Genomic DNA, 24,357 nt, shown 5'->3' on the forward strand with positions numbered 1-24,357 from the left:
GAAAGAACATGAATCATGGAACATAACCATGGAAAAATTTTCTTAATCGGTAAAAAAATAATATATATATATATATATATATATATATATATAAAAGAATCACTTACTAAGTACCTACTATGTACTAGATACAGATCCATTGAAGCATTGAAGTCTCAAGAAAAGTCCTAGACTTGGGTATTGAGAAATGGTAGAGACATAAAAAAACAATAATTAAATGTTTTTTAATTAAAATCCATAAAGTTTTAAAACTCAATAAGAATATAATGAAGACTCATCAATTTTAGTATGTTATCAATCTAGCAAATCAACAACTTTACAGCCCATTTCCCTTTGTCTTTATACTTTGATGTTTTCTTAAATCTAGATATAGTCAATATATCACTCTTCTGGTTCTATTATAGGTTTCTCCAAATGTCTTTATAATCTTTACATTTAGTACTTTTATAATGCCACAATATTCCATTAATGAATACAGCAATTTATTAAGCCACTCTAATTTTTGGACATGTAAGTTTGTTTTGTATGTAGAGTTAGATGGTTCAGTGGAGCATCAGTGTAAACTAAGTGCAACCCTGCCCACTTTCCTTCATTACTGAAGAGGCTCATTGTGGGCCTGGGACGGGGGGCAAAGTTGTTTTCCTGTTATTGGCTGAGGAAGGTTGTTCTAGTATTCCTTTTCTTAGTAAAACAACCAGGAGAAAGAAGATTTTTCTCAACATATGACCTATGGAAGTTTAATGATGATCTCTGCCTGGGCTAGTTATATAAAGTTGAGCCAGGCCAGGAGCTTCACTGGAGACTGGGAGAGGCTGAGAGTCACTTAGAAAGAGTCCATAAATTTGCTGATAGATGAAGAGGGAAAATGGGCAATTCTTGACACAGACTCCCATTCATTAACCCTAGAATTCACAAAAACCAATGACCACACTACCCAGTGTTGTGTATCTGGCCTTTGTATTTGCCCTACATTCATTCATGGGGCCATTTTCACACTAACTGGCTCATTAAACCCCTACCCCAGGATTGCAGAGATGATGCCAAAAAGAGTAAAAGTGCTAATTATAGTAAAAGTCATGGATCTCCTCAAAAAGGAAAATAAGAGATACTCAATGCACACTGTAAATCAGGTATAGGACAGGTAACATTTCCAAACAGAATGCAATGACAAGCAAAAGAGAATCATTGTGCACATTAATGGAATAATTTGAACAGACTTCAATTGCTTCACTTATTAACTACCAGTATAATCTGTTGGGAGGCTAATAGTTAAGCCTCAAGAAGATAAAACAATTTTTCTGAGTCTGCTAGTTAGCCAATTAGCCTCTACTGGGCATTATCTCATTAACTCACAGTATAAGCCTACCAATGAAATAAGCCAGGCTCAGCCATTCTCTCTGATACAAATGTTTTCTCTATTACTGTACTACTCTTGCCCCTACTGCAATCGCATTCACTCTAGTAGATATTGCTACCATCACTCACAGCCCTCTTATAGTCCAACAATCACAAAATATTTAATGAGGCTTTATTATATGTCCAGAACTAGACATATATGATAAATTATTACTTGGATCTTTTAAATAAAGTGGTGCCCTTCACAGCCTAAATTATCACAGGTGATCACAGTATTTTAGAACTTGAATATACCTTAAGAATCATCTGTAGTGTAATCACATTCAAATAGGGGCTGCCCCTTGATAAAGAAAACCATCAATTAACATTATCTATATTGTAGTGTATTTTTATTTTCTTCAGCATTTCCCAGTTATAATTTGGTCTGACTCAGACTATATTCAGGAGTGCACTCACTTTGTACTCAGAAGGCCCCATGAGGCCATCAGATGGTGAGTTTGACACCTCTGGTCTAGTCTAATCTACTTATTTTACAGAAGAAGAAATTAAGACCTTGGAGGTGTGTGTGGGGGGATATTTCAATTAAAATTTGAAAAAAATGAAATTAAGACTCTGAGGGTAAGTGGCATGGCCAGGACTAGAACCCAAGTCTCCTGACCTAAGCCCAGAGCTCTTTTTATTGTGCCACACTGTTTCTGAGGTGCATTTTCTGCAAATTAAACTCCAACAAGTCTTCTCTCACAAAACTCTTCTCACTCAATATCCCTTTGCTTGGGACACAGCTACTTTGGGTTGTACTCAATGACTGTGTCTATATGACTTGCAGTATCTATAATTTTGTTAGTACACAAAATTCCTAGCCTAGAAGAATTACTTCCAGCAATGCCAATTGCAAACTGTCATTGACTTGTGTGCAAAGTCCTGGAGAGTTAGCTGAGGCAAATAGAGGTTGAGTAACTTGCCCAGGGTCACAAGGTATTAGCAGGATTTAAACCTATTTTTTTTCCTTTAAGCCCAGCACTTTATCCATTGTGCATACTGCCTCACTACACTATAGATTTACATTTCCCAGGGCGAAGAATTAAAAATTTTGCTACTTATCTGGGTGGTTTGTCTCCATAATCTCAAATATACAGACATTGGAAATTTGTGACCATTGGACATTTGAAACATTTGAACTTAGAACATCATGCAGGAATTGATGGAATGTTGACTTTTCATNGGGGAGGGAAAGAACATGAATCATGGAACATAACCATGGAAAAATTTTCTTAATCGGTAAAAAAATAATATATATATATATATATATATATATATATATAAAAGAATCACTTACTAAGTACCTACTATGTACTAGATACAGATCCATTGAAGCATTGAAGTCTCAAGAAAAGTCCTAGACTTGGGTATTGAGAAATGGTAGAGACATAAAAAAACAATAATTAAATGTTTTTTAATTAAAATCCATAAAGTTTTAAAACTCAATAAGAATATAATGAAGACTCATCAATTTTAGTATGTTATCAATCTAGCAAATCAACAACTTTACAGCCCATTTCCCTTTGTCTTTATACTTTGATGTTTTCTTAAATCTAGATATAGTCAATATATCACTCTTCTGGTTCTATTATAGGTTTCTCCAAATGTCTTTATAATCTTTACATTTAGTACTTTTATAATGCCACAATATTCCATTAATGAATACAGCAATTTATTAAGCCACTCTAATTTTTGGACATGTAAGTTTGTTTTGTATGTAGAGTTAGATGGTTCAGTGGAGCATCAGTGTAAACTAAGTGCAACCCTGCCCACTTTCCTTCATTACTGAAGAGGCTCATTGTGGGCCTGGGACGGGGGGCAAAGTTGTTTTCCTGTTATTGGCTGAGGAAGGTTGTTCTAGTATTCCTTTTCTTAGTAAAACAACCAGGAGAAAGAAGATTTTTCTCAACATATGACCTATGGAAGTTTAATGATGATCTCTGCCTGGGCTAGTTATATAAAGTTGAGCCAGGCCAGGAGCTTCACTGGAGACTGGGAGAGGCTGAGAGTCACTTAGAAAGAGTCCATAAATTTGCTGATAGATGAAGAGGGAAAATGGGCAATTCTTGACACAGACTCCCATTCATTAACCCTAGAATTCACAAAAACCAATGACCACACTACCCAGTGTTGTGTATCTGGCCTTTGTATTTGCCCTACATTCATTCATGGGGCCATTTTCACACTAACTGGCTCATTAAACCCCTACCCCAGGATTGCAGAGATGATGCCAAAAAGAGTAAAAGTGCTAATTATAGTAAAAGTCATGGATCTCCTCAAAAAGGAAAATAAGAGATACTCAATGCACACTGTAAATCAGGTATAGGACAGGTAACATTTCCAAACAGAATGCAATGACAAGCAAAAGAGAATCATTGTGCACATTAATGGAATAATTTGAACAGACTTCAATTGCTTCACTTATTAACTACCAGTATAATCTGTTGGGAGGCTAATAGTTAAGCCTCAAGAAGATAAAACAATTTTTCTGAGTCTGCTAGTTAGCCAATTAGCCTCTACTGGGCATTATCTCATTAACTCACAGTATAAGCCTACCAATGAAATAAGCCAGGCTCAGCCATTCTCTCTGATACAAATGTTTTCTCTATTACTGTACTACTCTTGCCCCTACTGCAATCGCATTCACTCTAGTAGATATTGCTACCATCACTCACAGCCCTCTTATAGTCCAACAATCACAAAATATTTAATGAGGCTTTATTATATGTCCAGAACTAGACATATATGATAAATTATTACTTGGATCTTTTAAATAAAGTGGTGCCCTTCACAGCCTAAATTATCACAGGTGATCACAGTATTTTAGAACTTGAATATACCTTAAGAATCATCTGTAGTGTAATCACATTCAAATAGGGGCTGCCCCTTGATAAAGAAAACCATCAATTAACATTATCTATATTGTAGTGTATTTTTATTTTCTTCAGCATTTCCCAGTTATAATTTGGTCTGACTCAGACTATATTCAGGAGTGCACTCACTTTGTACTCAGAAGGCCCCATGAGGCCATCAGATGGTGAGTTTGACACCTCTGGTCTAGTCTAATCTACTTATTTTACAGAAGAAGAAATTAAGACCTTGGAGGTGTGTGGGGGGGGATATTTCAATTAAAATTTGAAAAAAATGAAATTAAGACTCTGAGGGTAAGTGGCATGGCCAGGACTAGAACCCAAGTCTCCTGACCTAAGCCCAGAGCTCTTTTTATTGTGCCACACTGTTTCTGAGGTGCATTTTCTGCAAATTAAACTCCAACAAGTCTTCTCTCACAAAACTCTTCTCACTCAATATCCCTTTGCTTGGGACACAGCTACTTTGGGTTGTACTCAATGACTGTGTCTATATGACTTGCAGTATCTATAATTTTGTTAGTACACAAAATTCCTAGCCTAGAAGAATTACTTCCAGCAATGCCAATTGCAAACTGTCATTGACTTGTGTGCAAAGTCCTGGAGAGTTAGCTGAGGCAAATAGAGGTTGAGTAACTTGCCCAGGGTCACAAGGTATTAGCAGGATTTAAACCTATTTTTTTTCCTTTAAGCCCAGCACTTTATCCATTGTGCATACTGCCTCACTACACTATAGATTTACATTTCCCAGGGCGAAGAATTAAAAATTTTGCTACTTATCTGGGTGGTTTGTCTCCATAATCTCAAATATACAGACATTGGAAATTTGTGACCATTGGACATTTGAAACATTTGAACTTAGAACATCATGCAGGAATTGATGGAATGTTGACTTTTCATTTGGCTCTTTTGGTTTCATGTAGACAAAGCCAGTGAGCATAGAATGACCAATATGAAAAAGGTCCAGACTTCTAAATAAAGTCTATTGTAAATGGGCTAACCTGTTCTTGATTCTACTTATATTGACATACTGTAAGGAAAACCAGTAGTATTTTTAGCCACCAAGAAAGCAAAAAACCCATAATTTCTGATGTCTGCACTGTGTTATATTCTTATTTCCTTATTTCCTCTCTCTCTTCTTAACTGTAAATAACTTCCATAAAAGTCAATTTTGACTTGAGGTCATTCCTAAATTGGGGAGATTTCTCCTGGTGACCACCTTTTAATATATTGAACTCCAAACCCCTTTTTCCCCCTTATAGCACATTGAAAGTAAACAAAATTCACTGATGTTTGAGGTTACATTTTCTGACCAACTTCTGATTTTCTTGTTTCCATTCAAAGCAATTGAATTATTCTCACTTTTGTGATTACTCTGAGGTCATTTTAAATCCCGCCCTTAAAAAAAACAAAACACCTTAAGCTTCTTAAAAATCCTTCTAGATGGTAGACAATTTGTGCTTTCTGTAGTATCTATTGGGCTTTAGAATTTGTTTCTTTCTGCTTTTACTAATTTCAGATTATATTATTAGAATTTCATTGAGTTACTTAATAAGGTATGAATGAATACAATTCTGCTGCCAACTGCTTTCTCAAAATTAAACCCCAACCATGTTTCAGCTCTCCCCAAAATCTATGAGTTTTAATAGTCAAATATGATATTAAACTAACTTTTCTTTATTTTGCAAAGCATCATAACACGAGGCAAGCTTATCTCATTTAACCTTCTTTATGTACTTAATCACACTGGTGATCAGCTAGTTCTGTTTCTGGGTTCTTATGTATAAGAAAGTGAGTTTTCTCTAATTCTCTAGTGTAGCTTTACTTCTCTGCTGTGGAAATAATTCAGTATAGTTTGGCTACTTTATTACATATGAACTAATTCCATTTTATGGGAAATGATCAGATAAGTCAAATCATCAACTAGTATGATACTTCCTCCCTAAGCTCAAGAACCACAGGAACCCTGTTCATGGAGTCCCTTTTGTGAGTGTGAGTTTAGAAAACACAAAAGCAGCAAGTACACTTGTTTCTTTGGCTCTCACAGGAACTTCTAATACATATAAAGATTAAACTGTTTCTTTTTTTTTTTAAACCCTTACCTTCTGTCTTGGAGTCAATACTGTGTATTGGCTCTAAGGCAGAAGAGTGGTAAGGGTAGGCAATGGGGGTCAAGTCAGGGTCACACAGCTGGGAAGTGTCTGAGGCCAGATTTGAACTCGAGGCCTCCCATCTCTAAGCCTGGCGCTCAAAACACTGAGCTACCCAGCTGCCCCCTAAACTGTTTCTCAATAGCAAAAATCTCATTTCTCTCCCTCCAACCCCCTCTCACTCCCAACCCTGAATTGAGAAGGGGGTAAAAATCCTCTTATGGACATTTATCAAATCAGATTAAAATAAGTTTCTGCATTGGCCATGTATCAGGAAGTGAGAATGTGTTTCATCATTGGTCCTTTGTAATTATGGCTTGTCAGCAATGATCAGTATTCCTTAGTCAAGAAATTAAAAGTTGTTTGCCTATACTATACTGTCCTCAATATATATCATTCTCCTGATTCAATTCACTTCACCCTATATAAATTAAAACTAGTTTTTCCACATTTTTATGATGCCATTTCCTTCATCATTCCTATTAACACAATAGTGTTACATCACTTTTATATACCATAACTTGTTCAGCCATTCCCTAATTGATGGAAAATCCTAGTTTCCAATTCTTTACCACCATGGAAAAAGTTTTAAATATTTTTGTATGTCCTTAAAGTTTGTTTTGCTTAGGGCTACCCTCTCTTCATCTACACACCTTCTAATTATCCCTTCTCTCTTGCCTGCTGAATGAAAATGAAAATGAAATGCTGAATGCTCTAATTCTATACCCAACAGTAGGGTATGATGTTCAAGTATTAGATGCTCTCCCCATCCCTTCCTCCTTATTTGTTTAGATTTCTGTCAAACTTGCATCCAAGCTGTATTGTTATTGTTTCTAGTTGTGGCTTTGCTTATAGATATTTCACAATTATTCTCTTCTTCTGGATTTGTGTCTATAGCATCCCTGTTACCATAAATGCTGTTTATGGTAGGATGGCTCTGCACACTTCTGGAGAGTTCATCTGGAAAGGTCCTTTTGCTTTTTTCTTGAGGTATTGAGGGTTATGTTACTCCAGGATATTGGGAATATCTCAGAATGGGAAACTAAGACCTTTCAGTGCTCCCAAAGTGATCTGATCCAGGGCAAAAATCTGATCATTCTCCTCCCTTTTCCCTTCCCCCTTCCTTTCCCCAATTTCTTGAATGATTTCTAAAACACCCCAGCTTCACCCCTAAGTCTGAGCTCTACAAGTTCCTAACCTGGATTTGGTTCTGTATAGCACTGTTGTTGGATTCCACCATTGTGAGCCAGCTGGACAGCTCCAATAGTTCAGCATGACAGAACTGTACATCTTCCTTTGGTCTGGGAACCTTGCCATGGTTTTCCATCTGAAGGATTCAAACTGGGCTAGAAGCTAAAATTAAGATGCTATTCTGCTCATAAGGTTTAGCCACACAACTGATAACTTACTTCTGAATTTATGCCTTGCCCTAGCTACACAAGCCTAGATCCTGCAACTGCTCCTCACCCTGGGCTGCCACCTCAGTATTGACCCTTCTTCTGCCCATTATGGATCAATGACCCCAAACTGGATGGCAATAGAACTGCCAGTTGGCTTCTGTTTTAGCACTCTGCACAAGTTCAGGTCTTTCTTTACTGCATTCTGGACCTCTTCGTACCCTAGTGAACAGCCTCTCTTATAGACCTTTCTGTTTGTCTCCCTATGCCCGTGATGGGCAAACTAGGGCCCGTAGCCCAGATGTGGCACCCTGAAATGTTCTATCAGGCTGTGTGATATTATTCCTAATCTGATGAATACAATGAGTAGGATACAATACAATGAAACTTGGAAAGAATTGCCTTAGAAACAGACTGACAGATGAGCATTTCCTTTCCTTTGGCCCCCTCTTTAAAAAGTTTGCCCATCACTGCAATATGCTGATCTGGGCCCAAAAATTTATTCATTATGATTTTTTTTTAATTCTTGATAAGGTCTGAGCCTGATGTATTGTCTAGATTTATTTGAGGGAGTTGAGGGGTGGGTGACGTCTGTTGTACTTCTTCTGCTAATCTATCATTTTGGCTCCTCCTTAGTTGTGCTAGTCATGTTTGAAATGTTTAGCATCAGATCACATTCTTTAAACCCTTGTATCATGAAAGGAGAGCTGCAAGTAGTACTTGGGATAGACTCTGGTTCATTCTAGACTTTCACTAAATTATCTATATAAAGAGAACCCAAATGGAGTAGTTCTTCAGAATATCAACCCCATTTCATAAGGCTTTTGATTTGAAGGACTGAACTAATGAATTTTTCAGTGCATTCAGTAACAATGAAATGAGACTAAGTAATAATTTTTTTTTTACTTAAAAAGTTTAACACAAAATACTCAGATATGGTAGTTCTTTTGTTAGACACTGTCAACCAGGATTTATTAAGCATTTCCGATGTGACAGGCACAATACTAATTAATAAGTATACAATGAAAAGCAAAAATCCAGTGGTTCCTTACCTTCCATGAGTTCATTGACTGATGAAGGCGACAACATGCAAATAACTGTATGTAAAAAATGTGCAAAGAGTAAATGGAAAGACAACTCAAAGGGAAGGCACTAGTTTTAGTTGCCAACAAGATATTGAAGACTATCCTTTTTTATTTTATTTAATTTAGACTCTTTTTTCATGGTTACATGATTCATGTTCTTTCCCTCTCCTCTTCCTCCCCCCCCCCCCCTGTAATGGGGAGAATTTGAGGAAAGGTGTGTGGTAAAAGGGGATTTTGAAAGGAGGTTGTCAGGGACTTGCTAGGTAAGTAATGTGGGTTACAGGTAGGCTGGAATAAGGAGATTCAGGATATAATATGGGCTGAAGTCAGGGAGTATAGCACTGAAAAGAATAAAGACCTTCAGGGAGAGGAGGAATTAATCTAAACAGGCAAAGACAGCAGGGTTTATAGACTAGGACTTAGACTTAAAGACAAACTGAGGGAAATAGACTGAACTGAAATTAACTACAGGCTTTAGTTAATTTCAGAGGAAGGGACTTGTTTTGAAGGTACACCTTCCTTCAAGATGGATACCCCAGCTTCTCTTCAAGCCCAGAGTATGTTGGTTCTTTCCCTCTTCTCCCCTCTCTTACTAATTAACTGACAAATTAACTAACAGGTCTGTTGAAACACAAAAGGGTTTATTGTCTTATAAGGTTGATTTGTCAGGAAAAGTGGATTGAGGAATCCCTAACAGTTGTTTACAGAAAGCTCAGGTGGGGGAAGGGAGTTAGAAATGGAGTCTGAGCAAGGTCCTGCCTTAGCTCAGCTCTCAAGGTGCTCTTGAAGTCTAAAGGGAATAAAATGATGACTAACCAATTTCTTTAGATAAAATACTGCCAAATTATAGTTAAACCCCTCACAGATTTGAACTACTCTCTAATTTACTCTCCTTATTAACTCCACAGACATTTAAGGTAAGGGAAGGAAGGTAGGAAATAATGCAGGGAATGAAGATACAAAGGGTTTATCTAAACTAACAATTTTTAAATAAATATCCCAAAGTTAGGCTCAATTTTCAATTCTTCAGATAGGTAAGGAAGCAGCTCAGTTGGTCCGACCCTCTCTCCATGAGATTCCCAAACAAACTCACTTCTCTCCCACAAGATTCTAAACTCCTAACTGATTTCAGAACTCAGCCAAAGCTAGAAAAAACTGTCATGACCCCCTCTCTCTGCACTACACCTCCCATAGCCAATGAGCAATTCCACTGGGTTTTACATATATCATTGATCAAGACCTATTTCCATATTATTAATATTTGCAATAGAGTGATTATTTAGAGTCTACATCCCTTATCATATCCCCATTGAACCATGTGATCAAGCAAATGTTTTTCTACTGTTTCTACTCCCACAGTTCTTTCTTTAGATGTGGATGATGTTCTCTCTCATAAGTCCCTCAGAATTGTCCTGAGTCATTGTATTGCTGCTAGTAGAGAAGTCCATTACATTCTATTTTACCACAGTGTATCCGTCTCTGTGTGCAGTGTTCTCCTGGTTCTGGTCCTTTCACTCTGCATCAAATCCTGGAGGTTGTTCTTTTTATTCCTTTTAGCACAATAGTGTTCCATCACCAAGAGATACCACAATTTGTTCAGCCATTCCCCAATCGAAGGGCATCCCCTCATTTTCCAAGTTTTTGCCACCACAAAGAGCATGGCTATAAATATTTTTGTACATGTATTTTTCCTTATTATTTCTTTGGGGTACAAACCCAGCAGTGGTTGAGGACTAGTCTTGCTTCATTCAAAAGTTTATTCAAGGGGGCAGCTGGGTAGCTCAATGGATTGAGAGCCAGACCTAGAGATGGGAGGTCCTAGGTTCAAATCTGGCCTCAGACACTTCCTAGCTGTGTGACCTTGGGCAAGTCACTTGACCCCCATTGCCTACCCTTACCACTCTTCTGCCTCGGAGCCACTGTATTGACTCCAAGATGGAAGGCAAGGGTTTAAAAAAAAAAAAGTTTATTCAACTTTTTTCCTCTGGGAGGAGCTTACCAATGCACCTTACAGAAGGATATTTCATTTTGAGGGGCCACGCGGTGGCAAGTTGTTTAAGGGTAAAGAGGTCCCAGGAGCTAAGGGAAGTTACAGGATGAGCTGGCAGTAGAGGGAGCATAGTTTTAAGTTCAGATTTTCTGAATCAGAAAAGGAAAGTTTCTGAGAGAAAAAAGGAGAATTTGGTATAGAAAGATAGATTCAAAAGGAAATCATGGAATTGGAATGTTAAGAAGGAGGATAACACTAAGGAAGTAGTCATAAAACTGTAAAGCAGACAAGATTTGAATTTCATACACACACATATTTAGAGAGAGAGAGAGAGAGAATAAATTTGCATATGAAACTTTGACTCTCTATTCCCTAGTATTTGCTTTAAATATGTTTATGTATATATAAAAATGGGGACTAAAAAAACTCTTATCAAAGTAATGATCACCACATCTCCAGAGGACCTAAGATGTAGCATATAATTTATCTTCTGACAAGTGATTGACAAAAGAGGTCACAAAGAGGTGACAAAGTGTGGAAGGAAACATATATTTTTGGTCATGACCACTATATGATTCCTTTTGCCTGACCATGCTTCTTTGTTGCAAGTTTATTTTTCTATTTCTAATTGGACTGAGGAGATGGTGATGGTGAAGAAGGAGTGGGAAGGTGAAGAAGAAGCAGAAGAGAAAAAAAGAGGAGGGCCATTGGAACATTTTTAAAAGTTCAAAGGAGAATATAGAGGGTAGCTCAGAAGTAATCATAGGGGGCAGCTAGCTAGCACAGTGGACAGAGTGCAGGTGTGGTATCAGGAGGACCTGAATTCAAATTTGACTTCAAATACTTCCTAGCTGTGTAACCTTAGGCAAGTCACAACCCCAATTGCTTAGCCTTTACCCCTTTTCTACCTTGGAATCAATACTCAATAATAATTCTAAGACAGAAGGTAAGGGTTAAAAAAAAAAGTAAACAGACAATTGGGACAGTCTGGAAAATAACAGGTTGAATTTCAAATACACACACATATATACTGAGAAACAGAGAGAGAAAGTAAACATGTTAAAACTGTAAAGCTGATGGGGATAATGCTTATTGGGACTTGTCCAAAGAATTGATTGATGATTCAACTGACTCCATTCCAAGGAAACATGCTTTGGTTTAAGAGAATATAGTAACAGAATAGCTAGTAAAGTAATTAATTAAAGTAAGGTAAGGAGGTTAAGGAGGTGTGATAGTGAGAGAATAAAAAGTGTGGGTGGTAAGAAAAAAAGGGTAAAAGGTAAGAGAGTGTATGAGAGTAAAGGGTGTGAAAGGTAAAAGAGTGCATAGCGATTTGCAGGAATACTTTTTACTTTGCTTAGTTACCAAGGAAGGGGGCCTTTGGACAGTTGTTGCCCTGTGTCTTTGGTCTGAGTGGCTTTACCCAAGGTTCACTTTGTTTGCCAAGGGGGGGGGGGAAGCAAACTGAAATGTAAATAGGATGCTAATGATAAGATAAATATCTTGGGGCAACTTTAGGTTAAGTTTTGCTCATTTCTGAGCAGACTCCAAGGAAGGCAGTGAGTATGTAAATGAACCTAGTCCTGTGTGACAGGAAAACTGAGCCACCTGTACATGTTGTCCAGAGAGCCCAACCAAGGACCTAGGTTGTGTCTAAAGATTGATGTGAGGAGTTTTCTCATAATTGTGAATCTAAGCAACTCAAATGTCTTATATGAAGGGTAGCTTCATCCTAATCAACTAGTTATTGTTTCTATGTTCTTTTGATTATGTACAGCTAGTTGGCAGGGTTTGTGGGACATTTTAGCCCACATCAAAGCTCTATTCCCTATTACTTGCTTTAAATATGTGTGTATGTATATATGTATATATATATAATATATATCTAATAAATTACATATATAATACATACATTTAAAGCAAGTAGGAAATAGAGATTCCGTTTCATGTATAACTTTATTTTCTCTCTGCTCTCTCTGCTTACATGGTAAATACATGTAATAGATATTTAAAACAAGCAAGGAATAGAGATTGCAGTTTTATCTATAACCCTCTTTTTGTGTACTGTTTTATATATGGAGCCAGTCATGGCTTTACTTGCTTTATGGATGGATATTAAGTTCAGAATATTTTTAAAATAGTAAATCTAAAGTAGTTCAAAGACAAGCAAAAAATAAGGGAGAGTAAAATCAGGGGAAACTTTACAGAGAAGGTAATACTAAATAGAGCCTTGAAGGAAGATAAGGGTCCTGAGACAGAAAATTGAGGACTAGATACATTTGAATGGCTCATAGAGACAAAAAAAAAAAATCAAATATCAAGTTCAAAGAACATATTAAGTCATTTCCCCAGAGACCTCCAGTGTGTACTTAGGCTCTTCTGCCTCTCTCTGATGATTCATTCTTGCCATCATCTGTAGGAGGCAAAAAGTGAAACAACTGTCCTTGGGTATGTTGGCTTGAAGCCTTAGCTCTGGGCCCATAGGCAGCCTAGGAAAAATGGGGATTTCTTCAGTCCCTAAGGGGTTATTCTACATACAGTCCACTATTCCTTGGGGACCTCCAATGATGAATTGATAGTGAAAAGGTGATTTTCTCTTGATTTATCCCGGTTTTTTCCTGGATAGGCACAGGCCCCTTCTAGATTAAGACCACCTTGGAAGACTTCTGTTTGCTCCTGGGATGTGGTCAGCTCAGTCTCTACTTTGTCTTAATCTTGACCTAACCCATCTTCACATGGACAATCTGGTGCAACAGCTAGCTGTGCAGCTGTAAACTGGTGCATAGGAACTTTAAGGAGCCTGAGTCATAGACTTCCCAGTGTCCTTGCCTTCTTGGTTGGGAGCAAGTGGTTGTGATAGCATCTTGGTAGGGCCCCAGGCAAGCTGGAGCTTTTTGTAGTCTATCTTTTCTTCTTCTTCCAGGAAATAAAGATTCCATAAAATGATTCTGACTACTAACAATAAATGTGAATATTACATAGTTCTCCAATCTCTTTTGGTCTGAGGCTAGATGGTGGCCTCACTCAAACAGGTTATGGATTTGGTTTGTTCAGCTTTTTCTCCTTAAACTGTGGGTCAGATCATGTTGTTTCTGTTTACCTCTTCCCTCAACCAGTACCTAGGTAACATTCTTCTCATTCCAAGCACAACTTTCCACTGAGTCTTGGGATGTTTGGAGAGGAATTTGCCTATTTCCCTCTTCCCCCAGGGCAGGATTATGCAAATTACCACAGGCTATTTATCTAATATCTCTAAAATGGAAGAGAATTGGATGGAGTCAGTAGCAGCTGAGTTTAGAGTTCAGTGCCCCAGAAGAAGACAGCTCCAGTCCATAATGACATTTAGTGATGCAGAACCAAATATCCAATATTCACACTTGCTACAACCATCTAATGGCAACAAAAATTTGGAAAACTACACAAAAAAGAAAAAAAATTCAGAAGTCAATACAGAAACAAACAAGATCACTTTGACCCTGTCTTGTTACATTACATATTTGTAAAAATGTAATGAAACTATCACTTTTCAGCCTTTTGGCTAAGATCAAGTGTAAAAATGTAATGAGATTATAATAGGTCACAGTTTCATGTAGAACCTTTTTTAAAATTCTTGTTTGTATAATTTATGTGTATTGATGTTAGTACCTAAGTTTATATTTTTGAAAAGAAATATTTTAAATCGAAAAAAATAAAAAATTGAAATAAAAAATTAATCTAAAAAAATTAAATCTAAACAAACAAAATAGAAACAATTTAATTTACTTTTTTTTGCTTTTTTTTAAAACCCTTACCTTCTGTCCTGGAGTCAATACTGTGTATTGGCTTGGAGTCAATACTAATTGGCTCCAAGGCAGAAGAGTGGTAAGGGTAGGCAATGGGGGTCAAGTGACTTGCCCAGGGTCACACAGCTGGGAAGTGTCTGAGGCCAGATTTGAACCTAGGACCTCCCGTCTCTAGGCCTGGTTCTCAATCCACTGAGCTACCCAGCTGCCCCTAATTTAATTTACTTTTGTGAGAATGTCAGTTGCCAGCATTGTCTAGTCAGTGGCATCCTTTCAAAAGTTGCAAAAAGCCTTTAGTTTCAATATAAGCTGAAAAACTGATACGATCATTTAGACAAGCACAATACCATGATTGTGCTCATATAATACCAAACAAATATGAAAAAATGAAAACAAAATGGTGCTTTTAAAGGGATTCTTCTTTGATCTCTCAAATGATATAATGATGATTCTTTGCATGTTCTAATGCAGCTAATCCCATTTTATTAGACCATTTGTTAAGAAAGTATTATTTTATTTTAAAAAAATTTTATTTTGAATATTTTCCCATAGTTACATTTCATGTTCTTTCCCTCTCCCCCAAAACCTCCCTAACCCCCCTTAGCTGACACACAATTCCACTGGGCTTTACATGTATCATTAATCAAGCCCTAATTCCATATTATTGATATTTGGACTAGAGTTATCATTTAGTGTCTATATCCCCAATAATATCCCCATCAGCCCATGTGTTCAAGCAGTTGTTTTTCTTCTGTATTTATCTCCCCATAATTCTTCCTCTGAATGTGGCTAGTTTTCTTTCTCATAAGTCCCTCAGCCTTGCTCTGGATCCTTGTATTGCTGCTAGTAGAGAAGTCCTTTATGTTTGATTGTATCACAGTGTATTCATCTCTGTGTATAATGTTCTTCTGGTTCTGCTCCTTTCACTCTGCATCAATTCCTGGAGGTCATTCCAGTTTACATGGAATTCCTCCAGTTCTTTATTCCTTTGAGCACAATAGTATTCCATCACCAACAGATACCACAGTTTGGTCAGCCATTCCCCAATTGAAGGACATTCTCTCATTTTCCAATTTTTTGCCACCACAAAGAGTGCGCCTATAAATATTTTTGTACATGTATTTTTCCTTATTATCTCTTTGGGGTATAATCCAAGCAGTGCTATGGCTGGATCAAAAGGCAGATAGTCTTTTAAAGCCCTTTGAGCATAGTTCCAAATTGCCATCCAGAATGGTTGGATCAGTTCACAACTCCACCAGCAATGCATTAATGTCCCAATTTTGCTACATCCCCTCCAACATTCTTTACTCTCCCCTGTTGTCATTTTAGCCACTCTTCTAGGTGTGAGGTGATACCTCAGAGTTGTTTTGATTTGCATTTCTCTAATTATTAGAGATTTAGAACACTTTCTCATGTGCTTATTGATAATTTTGATTTCTTTATCTGAAAATTACCTGTTCATGTCCCTTGCCTATTTATCAATTGGGGGATGGCTTGATTTTTTGTACAATTGATTTAGCTCCTTATAAATTTGAGTAATTAGATCTTTGAGTTTTTTGTTATAAAGATTTTTTCCCAATTTGTTGCTTCCCTTCTAATTTTGGTAGCATTGGTTTTGTCTGTACAAAAACTCTTTAGTCAAAATTATTTTTTGTGATTTTTTTCTCACTCTTGCTTGGTTTTAAAATCTTTCCTTTCCCAGAGATCTGACAAGTATACTATTCTGTGCTCACCTAATTAACTTATAGTTTCCTTCTTTATATTCAAGTCATTCACTCATTCTGAGTTTATCTTGGTATAGTGTGTGAGATGTTGATCTAGGCCCAATCTCTCCCATATTGTTTTCTGATTTTTTCCAGCAGTTTTTGTCAACTACTGGGTTTTTGTCCCAAAAGCTGGGTTCTTTTGATTTATCAAAGACTGTCTTGCTGAGGTGGTTGCTTACTCCTAGACTATTCCACTGATCCTGCCTTCTGTCTCTTCACCAGTACCATATTGTTTTGATGACTACTGCTTTATAGTACAGTGTAAGATCTGGTACTGCTAGGCCACCTTCCTTCATATTTTTTTTTCATTATTTCCCTTGATATTCTTGATCTTTTGTTCTTCCAAATGAACTTTGTTATAGTTTTTTCTAATTCAGTAAAAAAAAATTTTTTTGTTAGTTTGATAGGTATAGCACTAAATAGGTGAATTAATTTGGGTAGGATGGTCATTTTTATTATGTTAGCTTGTCCTACCCATGAGCACTCAATGTTTTTCCAATTGTTTCAATCTAGTTTTAATTGTGTGGAAAGGGTTTTGTAGTTGGGTTCATATAATTCCTGTGTTTGTCTTGGCAGATAGATTTCTAAGTATTTTATATTGTCTAGGGTGATTTTAAATGGGATTTCTCTTTCTAATTCTTCCTGCTGTGATGTATTGGAAATATATAGAAATGTTGATGATTTATGTGTGTTTATTTTGTACCTTGCAACTTTGCTAAAGTTGCTGATTATTTCCACTAACTTTTTAGTCGATTCTATAAGATTTTTGAAGTAGACCATCATATTATCTGCAAAGAGTGATAACTTGGTCTCCTCATTGCCTATTTTAATACTTTCAACTTCTTTTTCTTCTCTAATTGCTACTGCTAATGTTTCCAGTACAATGTTAAATAATAGAGGTGACAATAGGCATCCTTGTTTCACTCTTCATCTTAATGGGAATGCTTCTAATTTATCCCCATTACAGATGATGTTTGTTGATGGTTTTAGACATATACCATTTATTATTTTTAGGAAAGGCCCTTCTATTCCTAAACTTTTTAGTGTTTTCAGTAGGCATGGGTGTTGTATGTTGTCAAAGGCTTTTTCAGCATCTATTGAGATAATCATGTGGTTTTTGTTGGTTTGCTTGTTGATATGGTCAATTATGTGAATGGTTTCCCTAAGTTTATTACTTTAAATCTAAGCATGCATTTATATAGTTAAGTATGTTTTTTAGTTGTGCTGTCTAGATCCCTATTCTAATAGCCATGGAACAAAAAGATTCAATATAGTACTCCTCAGGGCTGGGTAAAATGGGAGATAGAGTAGAGCAGGGCAGAGAAGTATTTAATATTAAATTAGTCCCATTTCCTTTAAAATATAGGGATTTCTGAATATCAGCAATTTTCATGTAGCTAAGGCAACTAGGTAAATCAGTGGACAGAACCAGGGCTTAGAATCAATAACACCTGAGTTCAAATCTAGCCACAGACACTCACTATCTGTGTGATCTTGGAAAATCACTTAATCTGAGTTTGCCTTAAGCTACTAAAGAAACCACTCCAATATCTTTACCAAGAAAAGTCCCATGGGCAGGATGGGTATGTTATGTATGGTGAATGGGGTCTCAAAGAGTCAGATGCAACTGAACAACAAAAGAGGTAATCTGGGTTCAGGTCTCACCTCTAGCATAAACCTGATGTGTGACCTTGGGTAAATCACCCAAATTCTCATTGTCACAGGCAATTCCAAGTCTATATATATGGAGAAGAAGGAAGAAGAATAAGCATTTATTAGGCACCAACTATGTGCCAGGTATTTTACAAATATTATCCCATTTGAATCTCACAGTAGCTCTGGGAGCTATTATTATCTCCATTTTACAATGAAGGAAACTGAATCAGAGTTCAAGTGACTCACTCAGGGGTCACATAGTTAGAAAGTATTGGAGATGATATACGAACTCAGATCTTCCTGACTCCAAGCCCACTGCTAAATCCAATGTACTACCTAGTTGTAACTATGTATTATAGAGAGGGTCCCAATCTAATTTGATAAAGGGAGTCTCCTCATAGTTTCTTATAGGTCTGGTCCAACAATGATAAAATGTGATTCTAAAATAATTTGGTGAAATGATTGTTTCACATTTTATCTGTAGGAAAGCTGTTTTCCTTAACTCAACACCATATTGGGACTACTGAAAAGTAAGATCTTTTTTGGAAATGTTGATGCATCCATTTCCAGTTCATTAAAGTCTCAGAGTTTTATTTTGTTTTTAACAGAAATTGGTACCAAAAGGGTCACATGGACACAAAATTAATTTTCTCCCTGAGATTTTTAGAAGCTTATTATAAACAAGACATAACTGAGCACTTTTCTTTGACAATTTTCTTATTTAATAATAAAATGGTGGTTACAGATATTGCTATTTTATGTTTTTATGTTTATATACTGGATCTAAGTAAAGGCACAGTGAAACATCAAAGAGATATTCTTAGGAAAAAAATAATCTGTGAATTCCACTTCAAAGAGTGTTTTTTACAGAGAAGAGTAGGGGGCAGATAGGTGACACAATGGATTAAGAATCAGACCTGGAGATGGGAGGTCCTGGGTTAAAATTTAGCTTTGGACACTTTTTAGATGTGTGATTATGAACAAGTCACAACCCCCATTGCCTAACCCTTACCACTCTTCTGCCTTGGAACAATACACAGTATTGATTAAAAAACTAAAAAGAATGGTTTAAAAAAAAAAAAAAAGAAAAAGATTCATACTCATACTGTAACTGACTTTCCAACTGCCTAGTGGGAGGGGGGAAGTGAAGGAGCACTTTGACAAGATCTTGCCCCTCCCTTCATAGTTTCATACAACTTCTCCAGAATCATCTTAAATGTCAAGCCAGTAAGTTTGTATTTTTCCTATAAAGACAGATTAGTAGGCAGCTTAGATAGCTCAGTAGATAGTTAGGTATGGAGATGGGAAGTCCTGGGTTAAAATCTAACCTGGGCAAGTAACTTCACCCCAATTGCCTAGCCCTTACTGATCTTCTGTATTAGAAGTGATACTTGAAATCAATAATTTATTCTGAACCAGAAGGGAAGGAAGGAAGGAAGGAAGGAAGGAAGGAAGGAAGGAAGGAAGGAAGGAAGGAAGGAAGGAAGGGAGAAAGAGAAAGAGGGAAGGAGGGAGGGAGGGAGAGAAAAAGGGAGGAAAGTAGGGATGAAAAGAGAGAAGGAAGGAAAGGAGAGAAAAAAAGACTAAGCCAGTCCTCTCCTACATGACTAGATAGGTTCATATTAAAGCAAATCTAGGAAGCAAGCCTGGGAGAGATGTAGGTTTAGAGTTCAGGTAAGGAAGGGGCTGCCATATTGCCTGAATAAAGAAGGGAAGGCAAGACAAATTAACAGTATCAAAAATGAAAAGAGTGATCTCACCTCTAATGAAGAAAAAATTAAGAATTATTTTGCCCAATTATATGGCAAAAAATATGACAATCTAAGTGAAATGGGTGAATATCTACAAAAATATAAATTGCCCAGGTTAACAAAAGAGGAAATAGAATACTTAAATAATCCCATCTCAGAAAAAGAAATTGAACAAGCCATCAAGGAACTTCCTAAGAAAAAATCGCCAGGGCCTGATGGATTTACAAGTGAATTCTATCAAACATTTCAAGAACAACTAACCCCAATACTATACAAATTATATGACAAACTAAGCAAAGAAGGAATCTTACCAAATTCTTGTTTTTGTTTTTTTCTTTTTTAATAATTTTTATTTTTTAGAAAAGTTATCATCAAATTCTTTTTATAACACAATATGGTACTGATTCAAAAGCCAGGCAGACCAAAAACAGAGAAAGAAAACTACAGTCCAATCTCCTTAATGGACATAGATACAAAATCTTAAATAGAATGTCAGCAAAAAGACTACAGCAAGTTATCACAAGGGTGGGATTTATACCAGGAATGCAAGGATGGTTTAATATTAGGAAAACCATCAACATAATTGACCATATTAATAACCAAAATGACAGAAATCACGATTATCTCAAGATGCAGAAAAAGCCTTTGACAAAATACAACACCCATTCCTAACGAAAAACATTAGAAAGTATAGGAATAGAAGGGCCCTTCCTCAAAATAATAAACAGTATAGATTTTAAACCACCAGCAAGTGGTGAACCTAATCTGCAAGGGGGACAAGTTAGAAGCCTTTCCAATAAGATTAGAAGTGAAGCAAGGGATACCCATTATTACCTCTATTATTTAATATTGTACTAGAAACACTAGTGGTAGCAATTAGAGAAGAAATTGAAGGGATGAAAGTAGGAATGAGGAAACTAAACCATCATTCTTTGCAGATGATATGATGGTATACTTAAAGAATTCTAGAAAAAAGTCATATACTACATTGCTCATCATTGGCATGAACTGATTATTGATAACAGGTAGACAAAACATTAGCTGCTATTGACACAATCATTATTCAGAAATGCTTAAATGACAGTTGATTTTTTTAAGCCCTCCTTCTGGATCCATGTTTCTGTTTTTTTTTTTTTTTGTTTTTTTTTTTTGGCAAAAGACATCTAAGAATTATAGATATAGATGCCATTGTGATTCTACCAACTGCTTCTGAGTTCCTGCTACCTTAGGACATTATTCTTTATTCTGCCTGTCTTACAGAATATCATAGGGATGGGGCAGCTGGGTGGCTCAGTGGATTGAGAGTCAGGCCTAGAGATGGGAGGTCCTGGGTTCAAATATGACCTCAGACACTTCCCAGCTGTGTGACCCTGGGCAAGTCACTTGACTCCCATTGCCTACCCTTACCACTCTTCCACCAAGGAGCCAATACACAGAAGTTAAGGGTTAAAACAAACAAACAAATAAATAAATTTAAAAAAAAAAGAATATCATAGGGATAATGGCAAACATGCCCTAATTACTTATGGACATTCATTCAACAGATTATTGCCTACTCCTCTGTTACTTCAAATCCTGAGTGCCTAAGACCTACCTATGTGATATATAAGTACTTTATAATAGAGTTGGAAAGAGACTTCATTGGTCTACTAACCAACTCTCATTTAAAAGATGAAGAAATGGGTGCTCCATAAGGTTGACTTCCCCAAAGTCACACAGGTTGTGACTCTGAGGACAAGGATTATGGTTAAGTTGTGTTTTAGCTTTCTTACTATATATCACAATGCATTATATAAAGTTGTTGCTAAGTTTTTTAAATAAATAAAAGTTAAAATCCCATTTACCCAGAAGAGATGGGGGGCAATAATAGGTACTAGACTTGATATCACTGGTATGGGAAGTTCTCAGATACACTGAGAGGTTAAATGATTTGCCAGGATTGGTGTATATCAGAGGTCTAAATCTCTGACCAGCATGCCACACAGCTTCTATGAGATTCAAGTACTACAGAGCACCCCAGAGTAACAATTGCCCTATTAACAAAGCCGGCCATGATAAAGCTTCTCACTCTCAGGTTCAGAAAGAAATCCTAGGCTGGCTCACCAAACTGTTGTATTTGGGAAGCTCTGTAAGATGACAGGGGTCTATAGCAATCAAATTTCCCTAATCCTTTGCTCAGTGGAGGTTCACACCCACAAGAAGGCTTGACTGGAAGAGAGGGGCAAAGTCTGGTCAAAGTACTCCTTCACTTCCCCCCTCCCATTAGGCAGTTGGAAAGTCAGTTACAGTATGCGTATGGTGGACAATCTGACTAGATATCTTCTGGGCCCAGACAGTAGGTTAGGAAAGACTAAACTTCTAAAGGTGATAACTTTCTTTAAATTATTTCCCCACAGGATTGTATTGGAGAAGTTTGATGTCTTTGAAGCTCACAGGCACAGAGGTTAGGATTTACTCCAGGGCTACAAAGTAGGAGGAACTCAGCTTGAGGAGGTTGTGAGTATATCTCCAAAATATATCTAGGCACTGCTTCCAGTTGATAAAAGGTTTAATGATAGGTGGGAATGGGAAGGATGGGAGATGGATAAGGATTAATAAGGTCAGGGAAACCCTCAAACCATTATGTCAAAGCAGCCCCTCCCCCCAAAGGGGGATAGGTATTCTGATTAGCTGATGGCTCTCTAACCCTATAAATATTCTTCTTCTATATCAAGATAACTAAACTAAGGTAGACTGTGATGTTGTTGAATGTCTAACCAAAGTAAAGCAGCTTGGCACTTAGGAACTAAATGGCTCTGCTCAGATTCAAGCCCCAAGCCCCAAGAACAACCCAAGACTCAAGACCAGCAAGCCAGGTGACCTGCCTTCCTATCCCAGGGATCCAACTGCCTTTAACTGCCCCCTCTCTTAGAGTTCTGGGGGGCCTTATAGAATTCTGTGCTGTAGCCTGAATCCCTCTCTGCAGCTTGAACCCCCTCTCTGCAATATGAATCTCACAGTTCTTATCTTTCCTTATCTCTTATCACACATTCTAACAAAAGGGCAGTGTAGCCTTATGAAGGAAAGACCTAAAATGAGGTTTAGGAGATCTCAATTATAGCCCAAATTCTCTCACTAACTAGCTTTGTCATTTTGGGTGCACCAGTTTCCTCATCTGCAAAATGAGAGGGATGACCCCTTATAGTAACTTCCTACTTGTAGAATTCTATGATTTCTATGAAAACATGATCTCTATTGCTCATGTTCAGGTCTTAGAAACAATTATTGTGCCAAATTCTCCCTCTGGCATTAGTTGGTCTATACTAATTTATCAGTTTTACTGATAAGAATAAATTTGTACTCCCCCACAAAACCCAGGGAAGTTAATGTAGGAAGCAGCAGATTGAGGCACTCTCTAGCTAATAAGTATGAGCAAGGACACCACCTCATAGATTCCTAGTGTTTGAAATTGATGTCAGTTTTAAGTATGATTAATTGAATCCCTGTATTCTGTATCCCTCATGTAAATCTAGTGTTGGGTATGTACTGGTAATGTAATACTTGATTAATCCAGTCTCATTGATCTTGAAGGGATTTCCCAGGGCATCTAGTCCAACCTCCTCATTTTACAAAGCAGGAAATTAAGACCCAGGAAGGTTAGGTGTCATATAAGTAGTTAGCATGAGATGTAGGATTTGGACTCAGATCCTTTAATAGCACTAATATTCAAAATTATATCACATTGCCTGCCCAGCTTGACCCCTTTGCCATCTCCCAGAAATGAATTTTTGAAGCCTGAAATTTAACCACTTGCTTCTTATCAATACTTCCTTAAAACATTGTAGTGAATCTTTGGATTTGATCCTACCCTTTATCTTTGGTTTACTCAAACTCATTGATCTGTTCACCTGATTCCCAGTATTGACTTGTTGTACTTTGTCCTGGACTCCATTTGCATTGAAAACTTCCCAATACTCTTCCCTTCCTGCTATCCAAAAAGACTTCAGGTAGCACTCCAGGCCTAATCTGTCCAAACATTCTACCTTCACCATGCTTTGCCCAAGAGCAAGTGCTAGGATAAGTTAAGAACATAATCTGAATGGTGTTGACATTCACTCAGTATTGTTATTCATTTTGTTGTTTGAGGCAGTCAACAACCAAATCATCTTTGGCAAAAGGACAGATAGCAGGTTGTAGGCAAACGTGAAGCATGTAGTTATTAACTTCTTAGATGACTCTGAAGTTTAAATCCATGTGTGATTGTATGCCATCAGGCCAGGTCAATTTTATTAGGTTCTTCCAGCAACCTGGCACTATTTAATATACAATTTTAATAATGTACTCATGCTTCTGGTATACAGAAAAAAATCTAATAAAAATAGAGGCTTTGATTTTTTAATGCCATCTTTTAAAACTTGCAACTTCCTCTTAACTTTTAGTATTCCAATTTATTATATTCATCATGATCTTATTTAAAAACTGGAAAGTTTAAAGGGAAGCAACTAATTTTTCTTAATGCTTGCTTATCTTTTGAAATTT

The sequence above is a fragment of the Gracilinanus agilis genome, chromosome 6 (genome assembly GCF_016433145.1).
Source record: "Gracilinanus agilis isolate LMUSP501 chromosome 6, AgileGrace, whole genome shotgun sequence".
NCBI lineage: Eukaryota > Metazoa > Chordata > Mammalia > Didelphimorphia > Didelphidae > Gracilinanus > Gracilinanus agilis.